The following is a 12,214-nucleotide window of genomic DNA, read 5'->3' on the forward strand; positions in this document are numbered from 1 at the left end:
AGTCATCTTAGATTTTCCTCCAAGTAATAATGTGACATACTGCATTATTAGTACATAAACTTTCTGGTGGCCAGCTTTAGCTTATGGTGTTGGCATTCCATTTGGGTGCCAGTTCCTGTCCTAGCTGCTCCACTTTCAATACAGTTCCCTGTTTGTGGACTGGAAAAATAGTGTAGAATTGGGCCATCCTACAGTTTTGTGGGAAACCTGGAAGAAGTGCCTGATTTCTTGGCTTTGGGTTAACCCAAGGACTTGAAGAGTGAATCAACAAATGGAAGATCTCTGTTTCTCCTCTCTGCCTTTCAAATAAAAATAAATCATTTTAAAAGATCTGGAGTTCTCTATGCATAAATTTACATAATATACTTATAGTTCTGAGAATCAATATCTGCCCCCTTTTTTTCCCTATTTGCTGTTAACTCGAGTGACTTCGCTTCAGAGATGCCACACTGCATTTCAAGAACTGCCTTTCAGATTTCTAATAAGCACTAAAGCATAACATGTTAATGTGCTGTCAAAGATACTATCTTTTTCCAAAGAATGTAAGTTAATTATGTAAGATTTATGAAAGCAAGCACTGTATGTCTTTTCCCCTTTTGAGAATGAAGCACCTAGAAAGTTCCTAACTCACACATGCAGTGTAAATATGCCTATGAGTACATTCTATTCTGTTTGTAATTTTATAAAGTCCCCAATTAGTCTATTTTACTGGATAGACTTGAGCTACACCTAAATCATTCCACGAGTTTTTTATAAGGCATTTCTTTTCTGGAATTCCTCCAAAACATGAGCTCTCTGAATCTGACAACTTCAAATATCTTTAATGATTTCTTTAAAGAGCAATAAAACGGTAGGCTACTAAAAAGGAGATAACTGCACAGAGCGTGCCTGATCGTGAATGGACTTAGCAAGCATTGAAGGAGCCTTAGCATCAATCTTCCACAGCTAGATTTATAGCACATCCATTTTCTGAATATCTTTAACTTGTATCCTAAAGCCCCTAGGCACAATTTTGCAGGGAGTGCCTATGACACACATACATTAAACTAAGAACTGGGAAAGAGGATTCTCCTAGAGGCTGGTGTTAGCCGACTTTGATTATTCTTCACAGCAAATCAGGATAGGTTAGCAGGTCATTACCTGATGGATGCTCCCAACCAGAGGGGTATAAATATGGGGCAAGAGGCTCTCACACTGAAGAATGAGGATGCCAAAGCCATGTGCAGTGGTTTTTAAACTAGCAACTAAGGTCAATGACTTTGGCTTTCACTCCTGCTTGTACATGGAATATTCATTTGTGCCTTTTTAGAACATTTAATGAATCTATACTTTATGCATAAAATGATATGGTGAGAAGACACATTTAACTCAATTTTATCTTTGAGCTTGGCAGATTAATTTGTTGAGGCTCTTAGATCTCTGTGAATAGATAATTTTTCAATGATGAAGGTATAGTAGCCAAATGTGGCCTTAAATGAGTTACCTGTCAGTGTTCAACCCAGAATAGTATACAAATCAAATACCTTTAACACATCTGTACTTTTTGAAGGCTTCTGATATATATTCCTTGATATACATATTAACAAGTTCATCAGCAATCCGTCCAAATTACAATTCAATGTGATTGCCAATGAAATCCAAGGGTTATAGAAATTTCCATTTGGCAGACACCATGTAATCAGCTTGCCATCCTTTAGTATCCCTCTCAAATTCTACTTTATTTTCCCAAACAGGGAGCTCAGCAGCTACTAAGTTAGTCTTCATTACCAAACAGCAGTAGATATAAAATAATTATTTCTTGTGTAAAACAACTTCTACTTAGATGGCACTTTAAATAGTATGCAGTGCAGTTTACATATGTCCACCCATTCTATCCTCACAACACTAAGGCTGACTAGGAAAAAAATTCAGCAGAAAAGAAAGCTCAAGCATTTAAAAATGTGTGCTTTCTAACACTGAGCTCTATGACAAGAGATGACCAATCTGATAAATACATGCCTTTGGTATCTGCTTTCATTTTCTCCAAGATACATCCCTGGCTTGAGGAAAACATTGCCTATTTAAATCTGAAGGAAGTTTGGGAATAACCACCTCATTCTGCTGGGAAAGATCAAGGGAATAATGACTCTTTAGAACATGCACCACACAAGAACTGCTGCTCCTACCGCAACGTGGGTCTGACATGTGCAAATTCACATCTAAAAAGAGATACCGGCATTGTGGTGCCGAGGATTAAGCCCCTGCCTATAATACTGGCAGTGTCCTGTGAGCACTGCTTCAAGTTCTGGTTGTGTCCACTTCCAATCCAGCTCGCTGCTTATGTGCCTGGGAAAGCAATAGAAGATGGCAGTATCGCTTGGGCCCTGCCTCCCTCATGGGAGACACAGATGGACTTCCAAGCTCCTGGTTTCTGACCAGCCCAGTGCCGACTGTGGTGGCTACTTAGAAAGTGAACTGACAGATGGAATCTAACTCTCCTCCTCTCTCTGGAACTATGAATTTCAAATAAGTCTTCAAAGGAACTCCATAAAGAAGGCATTACTGGCATCGCGTCATCACAAGATAGGACAAGGCATGCAAAACGGCAAGCTGAGTAATGGAAAAATAACTTTTTGGGAGGATCTTCCAATAATTCACAAGCCAACAGATGAAAAATGATATCCCAAATGCTATCATCTTAAAGCAAACTTCAAACAATGGGTTCCATATTTTATGGTATTTTTCATCACCATAGGTATTCTTGAATGTGTAAGTACAGTCGACTAAGCAGCTAGAAGCCCCACATACAAAGCCCAGTCACAAGCTTACTGATTTTCTATCTCAAGATACAAAGGAAGTCACTTCTCCAATTAGAGTACAATGACACTAATGAATGCACTCTAGTTGTTCCCTTTCTTACATGACTTTCTGATCTGGCAGCTCCAGTGATGTGATGAGAAGGCGATTTGCAAGTCTGATTTGGAAGTTTTTGATCACAGGAGACTAGGGAGTATGAAGTTTCTGCTTACAGTCTTAGGGACATTACAGAAAATTAGCCATGGTAACGCATTGAAATTATTCAAATAGAAATAGACTCTTCACTTTGTGATTGGCCCTCTTTAGCTTTCAAAAAGGACCATGGTGTAAATGAAAACGTTTATGGCTATTCTCTAGAGACCAATAGTTAGTAACTGGATCTTGGCAAATTTGGCATTATTCAGATCTTCGGTTAATGAGCAGTAACTAAAAATAGAGATGTTTTAAGAGTTTCAAATCCTGTACTCATTTTCTTGATGAATTTGAAATAATTCTAAACAAATCCTAATAATCAACTGGCAAGGTTTTACGCAGAAAAATAAGCCAACTGCTTTGCTTCATCATTTTATGTGTCTGTACAACTCAAACCATCAGATTACTCTATTACTTTGGTTTTAAGACAAGGAACATCTAAGGCCAGCATGATGGCTCAACTGGCTAATCTACCACCTCCAAGTGCCAGCATCCCATATGAGTGCTTGTTTGTGTCCCAACAGCTCCCCAGTCCCCATCCAGCTGCCTGCTTGTGGCCTGGGAAAACAGTGGGAGGATTATCTGAAACCTTGGGGTCCTACACTAGTGTGGGATCCCTGGAAGAAATTCCCAGCTCCTGGCTTCAGATTGGCTCAGTTCCTGCTGTTGCAGCCACTTGAACACTGAACCAACGGATAGATGATCTTTCTCTGTCTCCCCTTCTCTGTAAGTCTGCCTTTCCAAGAAAAATAGATAAATCTTTAAAAAGAAGACAATGAGCATCTCATAAGTAAAATGAGCATATCATGAAGTGTTACTTCTGGGTTACAGATATAAGACAGAAAATCCACACAAATGTTTTCTTTATTAAGCTAGCTATGGATGACATTGGAGGTATTAATTATAAAACTAGACATAATGATAAAAGCAATCCCCTGATGACATTATGGGTGAACAATGCAAAAATAGTCAGAAATATTTTAGTATTTCTCACGATACGATTTCATAGACACAGGGGTTTTCCCTCCACCCTTATGCCTTCAGCAGCAGTCAAAAGTCCATCATTCTGCTGCTTAATGTCATCATGGCATTGCAGGCATAGACAACAGCAGGTAGTCTAGTCGGGGTATATTTAACAGTTTCATTAAGAGTCCTCCTTTTTATCAGGAGTAGAGATGCACACTGTAATAATGTATCTTCCCTTCCTGGTATGCTAATTTCCATTATATGATACATTTTGGGGTGGAGGGTTAGGTTACTTCACTAAGAAAAACCTGCATATGAAAAAGTGAGCTGCAACCCTATGTTTATAGCACCACAATCCACAATAACAAAGACATGGAGACAACCAAGATATCCATTGAAAGAGGAATGGATAAATAGCGCTACATCTACTCCATAGATTAATACCCAGCCCCCAGAACAAATGAAATTCTATCATTTGCAACAAAATGGACCCAACCAGAAATCCTTCTCCTCAGAAAATCTTTCTTTGCTTTACAATGCAGCCTATTGGGCCCTAAAAGATAGATGCATACAATGTGGGCTCTTCTGCCAATGTGGTACATTCTCTTAGAACACTGCTGATGCCATACTGGATCAGTTTGTGGAGTTACCATCCACACTCCATTTCCATCTGAGCGATTGAGAACACTGCCAGGTGTAGACTGACCAGGTGCACTGAAGGAAAATAAGATGTCACAAAGACAAAAAGTAATTTGTTTCTTCCTCTGGGATGACCTGGATACATTCTTTTTCTCCAAACTGTTGAGTTTGAGAAAAAATGCCTACATCAAGTTTTAAATTATTAACAAGCTTAACATTCATGTGCCATCTGATGTGACTACATTTAGAGGTGGGTGAAGATCCATTTTCTATACCTAATTTTTAATTGAGTCTAATGACCAGAAATGACCTAGCAGGTCTTCAGCCTCAGGAGAAAAAGCACTAAGCAGATCTGGGGAATGAGATACTTCCACTTGCATGAATATTTTTTATTTCAGACAGCATCCCTGAATCTGCCAACATGACAATGCTCTTCAATAATAAAAAGACATGTTCCACACTTTTGCAAAGATGACACCTGCTTGAGTGACAGCCTATTCCTGCACGCCAGTTCCTCAGCTCTAGTTACGCAGCAATCTGTCAGCGATTTAGATGGCAAGCACGTTTTAAGCCATTAAGGAGTTAATATACATTGTTTTTTTTAAATCTAGTAAAACAAATGCTTCTCCATAATTTAAAGGTGGAGAAATTGCTCTACAAAATAAACAACATTATTTAAAGGTTAATTACCTGATTAATGTGTATCTTCCCCAAACACTTGCTCCTTATTTACAGATGGAAGAACCTTCCTCTATGTCTTGTATTAAATCTCCATGGTTATTTCCTTTGTTTGGCACAAAAGATAATTTCAGATAGATCTCAACTTCTGATATCGAAACACTACCCTACTTTTTGTTTTAGTTGCCCTTATTTTAAAGTCATTTGCTTGCTCTGTTGACACAGAAAATGTGATGACTCAAAGTGGATGAGCCATTTCTCACTCCTCTCCAGGTGAGATCTGGAAATTATTTCTCATCATTAAGCAAAAAACATTTTATTCTGAGTTGACATGACAATGACATAGGAATTTCTGACTTTCTGAGGCACTTGAAAAATAAAAATATTTCAGTGCAAGACACTGAGTTAATCTTTTATGCGCTCATTAATGTTAGGAGTAGCCATGCAGACAATTCCACATACATACAAATGTGTTCCACTGTGAGTCAAGGCGATTAATAGCCTTTCTGTAGAGACAGAGGGCCAACTCACACACAGATAAGAGCCACCAAGGAGAAATTTGAAGCTGTAGATAGTATTCTTACAAGAAAAGACCTCTTATGTCAGAAAAGATCTCTTCAGACACTAGGATCAAAATATGATGAAAAAGAAAATGAACAGGAAAAGAAAAGAGAAATGGCAAAAAAAGGTAAAGAACGGAGAGTTGAACGAGTTGGAAATACATCAGTGCTTTCCTAAGAAAAAGTAAAGTGTGACCATCCTGCTTTCTAAATTAAATGTAAAAATGTGTCTATCAAAGTAGTATAGTGAAAATACAGATATTTTATTTCCCTACAAATAATTTCCTTTTATTCTCAAAAGTAATAAAGAAATGAGTATCTCTGAATCAATGCTAACAAAGGAGGGGTAAAGTCTTCCAGAAAACTAGAAATAGCCAGAAACAGATTTTATAGATAATTGTAGAGGAAATTTGGACATACAATTATCAGTATTTTGCAATATGCATTCAAATTCAAACAAGCAACAGAAATTACAATGATTTATCTTGAAGCACTTTAGAAAGAGAAAGAAAACCAAAAGTAGGCCCACCGATTCTGTTTGTGTTGTCTTCATTTCTGTGTAACAAATTACCAAATTCAGTGCCATTAAATAACACATCCGTATTATCCCACAGTCTCTATACTTCTGGAATCTTGAGACAGTTCCACTATTACCTCTGCTTAGACTCACACCTCTCGGCTCAGTCAGAATGTGTTCTCATTGAGGACTGCGTTTCCTCTCCCGACTGCACAGCGCTCTCCTTTCAACTACAGCATGGAGTCTCAACAATTAGTGACCTGCCTTGTGATGCTTAGGACAGACAGTTCATATCACAGCAAATGGTGTCTCTGAAGTTACAGCAAAAATCTCACTAGTGTCTACTAAAAAGACAGACCCAATAGAAGATAAAGACAGATGAACAGATAGATGAATGGATGGATGACTGACAGACATCATCATGGCAATAGCATCCCATTAACTTTGCCATATTCTGTAGGTGAGAAGCATGTCATATGCCTTACCTACACTTAACAGGAGATTATTTGGATGTGACCACAAAGAGAAGCTAACAGCCACCTGCCATACCTAGCCATTGTCCATGCCTACAAGGTCAGGATACACTTAAATAGCAGAATGGTGGATTTATGACAGCTTAGGAAGGACTATACTGCTGCAGTAATATAGGAGAAATCAGTGTGGGAAATGGAGTTTGAGGAGGGGGAGAAGGGAAATCCTAGACCCTGCAGAACTGTGCCATAAATAAATATATATATATTTTAAATATATCACCACAAGCTCAAAATAGGGAGCTTTCATTCCATGACCAGTGTGCCTTTTCCTGACAAGTAACCACCCACTTGAGTACCAACTCAGCCCTGCAAAAATACTTATTTTGGTGAAATATTCCAGTGTTCAATGGAAACACAATTGTTTAACCAATGCCTGACACTATCAAAGATATGAACCAGGCTGATGGCTTCATTCCTAAATTACTGCCTGCTTGATAATTTGGGATACATTCACATGTTTCCCTAATATTTCCTTTCTCTGACGAAAATGGTTTATTATGTGAAGAGAGCAGAAAACATGCAAGGAAGTGACCTTTGAGAAAGTGAATGCCTCTATTCATAGCCAGGATGAAAAAGGCTGAAGCCTTAGTGGAGTTCCTGAGCAGGTTGTTACATGGACAGGAATGCCCAGGTATCTGATTCAGCACTGGCACAAAATTCTTTATTAATATGTGTTACCCTAAAAAATTAACAGGGATGACCTTTACTTCAACTCACTGGAACCAGTAGTTGACAGATTGTGCAAAGCTAAAATTACCTAAAATGAGAATCTTTTTAAAAAAATTTGTTTATTTGAAAAAGCATAGAGATAGAAAAAGGAAGGAGACATTTTCTATTCACTGACTTACTCCTCCAAGGCACACAGAAGCTGGATGTACACCAAGCCAAAGCTAGCCAACAGCCTAGAACTCAAGCAAAGTTGCCCATGGAGGTGCCAGGAACTCAGTCACCTGCTGCTTCCCACAGAGTGTACTGGTAGGAATCTGGAGTTGGAAGCAGATCAGAGACCAAAGTCCAGGTCCTCTCATAAGGAATACAATCTGCTCACGAGCATTTTAACCATTGCACCAAGCACTTGCCCCTATTTTTAAGTGAAGCATATTTTCATAAATATTTTATTCAATCTAAAAACAAATAAAGTCACATATTTTCTATTTTTTCAACATAAGCCTAAAGCAATTCCAAATTTTATATACTGTTGCTGTCTAGATTTCTTTCCCTATGGCCTTTCATCACTACCTGGATCCTTAGTACATCTGTCATTACTAATTAAGCTACTTTAAAGGGAAGAAAGAACTAAACCACTAGTACTTTTTCTAAGTACATCCTGAAGATTTTAATATTTGTTTAACATGTATTTTATTTACATCTGGTTGGACAATTTTTAGCCACTTACATCTACCGAGTTTTTCAAAAGAATTTGGTATAGTTTTCAAAATGTTCAACTTCCTTCCATTTCACATTCACACTATATGAATAAAAACACTGCTGGTTGGCATGGCATGGCATAGCATAATATAGCAGGTAAAGCCACTGCTTGCAACAACAGCATCCCATACTGGAATGCTGGCAAGTCCTAGATGCTCTGCTTTCCATCCAGCTCTAGGCTAACACACCAGGAGAGGCAAAGATGCTCCAACTGTTTGGGCCTCTGCCAACCAGGTGGGAGCATAAAGCTCCAGGTTTCTGGTTTCTGCCCAGTCCAGCCCTGGCCATGGTGGCCATTTGGGGAGTGAACCAATCTATAGAAGAGCTCTTTCTCTGCATCTTCTATTATTCTACCTCTCAAATAAATGGGACAGGGATTCCTGCTTTAAGAAAAAGGGCAGTTGATTCACTAAGCCATGATACTCGCTGCAAATATGCACAAGTCCAAGACAAAGCCCCACTTCAGTACAGGTCCAATGTGAGAAAAGCAAAGATCACTATCCCTAATCCTAAACTGCACTCAAACCTGGGCTGCAGCATGCTCTACAAAGCAACAAAGAATCTTAGTGTCCTTGAAGATTCCAGTACAATTACTTTTGTAAGATACCATCGCATTTATGTAATGTTCATTCCGTATCAGGGGTTGCTATTGTCTTTAACCCTAAAAAGCTTTTGATGTTAGCCTGGAGTCTGACAGGTGCTAAAGCATGGTGAGAAATGCGCTGAGGTCCTAAGGTGATTGCCCGATGATTTATAACTCATCAGTCCTTAGTTAAAAGTGCCCTGTCAAATTCATTTTTAACACCAACAAATATGAGGTGGAATTGTAAAAGAGGTTCCATTTAATCCAATTTATTTTATGTAGCTGTGCTCAAGGATGCATGAAGGGGCCTCTGCTATATAAGAAAGTCTTTCAAAGAGTAGCAGAGATGAAAATTTGCCCTGGAAAAACTGTAGAGGCATATTCAACTCACCTCCCTTGCACCGTGTAAATAATCTGTCACCAAGTCCTGTCACTCAAAACTGTCCATTCCCCAAACACAAAATGTTGCCATGCTACCGCTTTTAGTTTTCTGAATGTACTGAAAATGCTTTCCTTCTCACTGATGCTAATACCTGGTGCTTCCAGACTTCACAACGCAGCTCTGACACTCTTTAATGTGTTGTTTTAATTTATTATTTTTCATGATGCAGTTTTTCAGGTGTAGGGATTCCTCCCTTCCCCATCTCCATTCTCCTTCCCTTTTGGCCATTCTGGCCAATTTTCCCCATATTAATCTTAAAGTTTCCTGTGGTCCTCTACACCCTGAAGAGTAGTTCCCTCGCAGCTCTAAGTGGGACAGAAGTTTACTGCATTCAAAAGCATCATCTGATGTTTCCACCTCCACTTCAAATATGCCAACTTTTATTAGATTCTGTTTTACTCTTGAAATTGCTTCTATTTTCTGAAGCATCTTTGTTTCTGAAATTCCTGGCAAACTGCCTCCCATCTATCAAAACCAACTGCTCCCTTTTGTGTAGGGATTTCCCACAGTATTTTGAGCAGTTCTCCTTTGTAGCACCAACTTCATGGCAAAATCATTTACTGCTTCCTAAATGCTAGGCTGAGTGCTAAGGACTCAATGATAAGCAATGCAATTACATGCTATTTTTGCTCATTTACTTATTGCCCTTATTTAGTTTGGGGCTCTGTCAGTGAAAGCATCATATATTACTTATTTTTATATTGCTTCCAAATATCTAATGCAGTGCATATGTATCAAGTACTATATCTGGATTTGTTGAATAAGTGACTAAACATAACTGCCATATTAAATAGAATAAAGTAGCTTTCAATTCTTATTAAACTGTTTTTATGCACCATCTTCAGAGCTTAATGACATAATTTGAGGCAAAACTCCAAGTTTTATCCTTCTTATCATTTCATGTTTTATTGTAAAAACAATTTTTCTATTCTTACAGAATTAAAATGTGTTCATTAGTTTAAAAACAAAAATGAATGAATACATCTTCATTCTATTCCCACAATGTGCTGAAGCATGAAAATTATAACTAATTCTACTATTGGGTATTTATTTCAGAAAAATCTAATATATAACAAACAGGCACTAAAGACAGAAAAAAAATAAAGAGGAAAAATCTAAGAAGAGAAAGAACAAATGCAACAAGATTACATAAAATGTAATTAATGGTACACCTACAGGCAGAGAAATGGTCTCAGGTACCTATGAGTCAATAGTAAGGGGTTTATATATTCAGATATACACAGATGGTCCATGCTAAGTTAAGTGACCCTGAACTTTTCCAAGAAACATTAGCATTCCATTCCAGGCATTACATAAGGAACATTTAGGTCTGGCTCAATCAGACAAGGTGAGACTCACAGAAAGGCACATTACCCACCCTGTGGCTCACTCTCCAAATACCCACATCATTTATGGGTGGGCCAAGCTGATGCCAAGAGCTCAGAAATCAAGTGTGGTCTGAGTAGGTGACAGGCATTCAATTCCCTTAGCCATCTGAATCACTGTTTCTCAGAGTCACAGTGAAAATGCTGGCATCAGGAGCCTGTAGAGGGAATCCAACCAGAGTTCCGCAATGTGCGACACCAAACTCTAAACTGCCCGGAGAAATGCCTTCTTCCCACCGATTAGTTTAATGGCTTCTTTTATTCCATTAGATTGGGAACAACTCCCAAGAACTGACTAAATGGCAAAATGGCAGTTATGACCAAAGTGGCTGTGATCAAACTGAATTTGCACAAGATGACAAACATAGCAAATTACTAGATCAAACTGGATTCTCAATCAGATGGCTGCTTCTTTAAGCTGCTTCTTACATCATCCAGTTTTAGTATTTTTTTATTTCATTTTCCCTAATTTTTCTATAAGCTAGGATAAAAATGAAATTCCATATCTTAATGCAAATATAAAGTTTTTAATTTTACATTTTTAATTTAGATTCCACAATGTTCTATACTTCCTTATTTGTTGCATACCTTCTATCATTCACCGTTAAGATATGTGCTCTCATGATGGTATAATTAATGGTAGCATATAATGATAGAACATGTCTGCTCATTTTCCCTCTTAGTCAACTGAGATTTACATCAAAGCTTTAAAGATAATTGAGGATCATAACTTTCTGTTTACTCAATTTCTTAAAATCTCATTTCTCTCTGATTGCTATCTGGCAAACCTTTAATTATAGGTGTTAACTTAATTGTATATATTAATACTTGGCCATGGGTGTAGCCAGCCATTTTAAAACTGTCCTTAATCTTGAAAAATAGATATGAAAAGTAAAGAACCAATATCCCTAAATTAATTTATTATAAAAATGAATTTTATATTATTTCTGGACATTTTGCCAAAACAAAAACTTTGTTAAAACACTATTTGTTAACACTAAGATGTTTTATTAACTTGGAAACATACAGTTCCTCCAGAGGATCTTGCCAAAAAGTATATAATTCTTCTGAATGCATTGCTTAAATAACCATTTGTTATGTATTTTATGTATTCACTAAATTCCCTGAAGATGCTGGAACATTTTAATCATAGAACTCACTATAGCTATTGCTTTTCCAGCTCTATTTTAAAACATTGGAGTCAGTGTTGCATGGAAATTGTAAAAGCAGAATCTAGGACTTTGTTGAAGACAACATAAAGGATGTAGCTACTTGGTAAGAGGGACTGGGGACCTTTCCAAAATTAACAAATTCCTGTCAATAATATTTTGTGGGTGTGAAATATGTTATCTAGAAATTAAAATATATAGAATTATACATATTGAAAAGTAACAACTGATGACTGGTACCTATTGGAACAAAAACATTCATGGAAATGCAAAGCTGGGATTTTCCACATAGTGGTTGAGAAGCACACTGAAGGAACTTGGAGGAA

This window comes from Ochotona curzoniae, unplaced genomic scaffold (genome assembly GCF_017591425.1).
Source record: "Ochotona curzoniae isolate NIBS_2020 unplaced genomic scaffold, NIBS_Ocur_1.0 contig_2754, whole genome shotgun sequence".
Lineage (NCBI taxonomy): Eukaryota > Metazoa > Chordata > Mammalia > Lagomorpha > Ochotonidae > Ochotona > Ochotona curzoniae.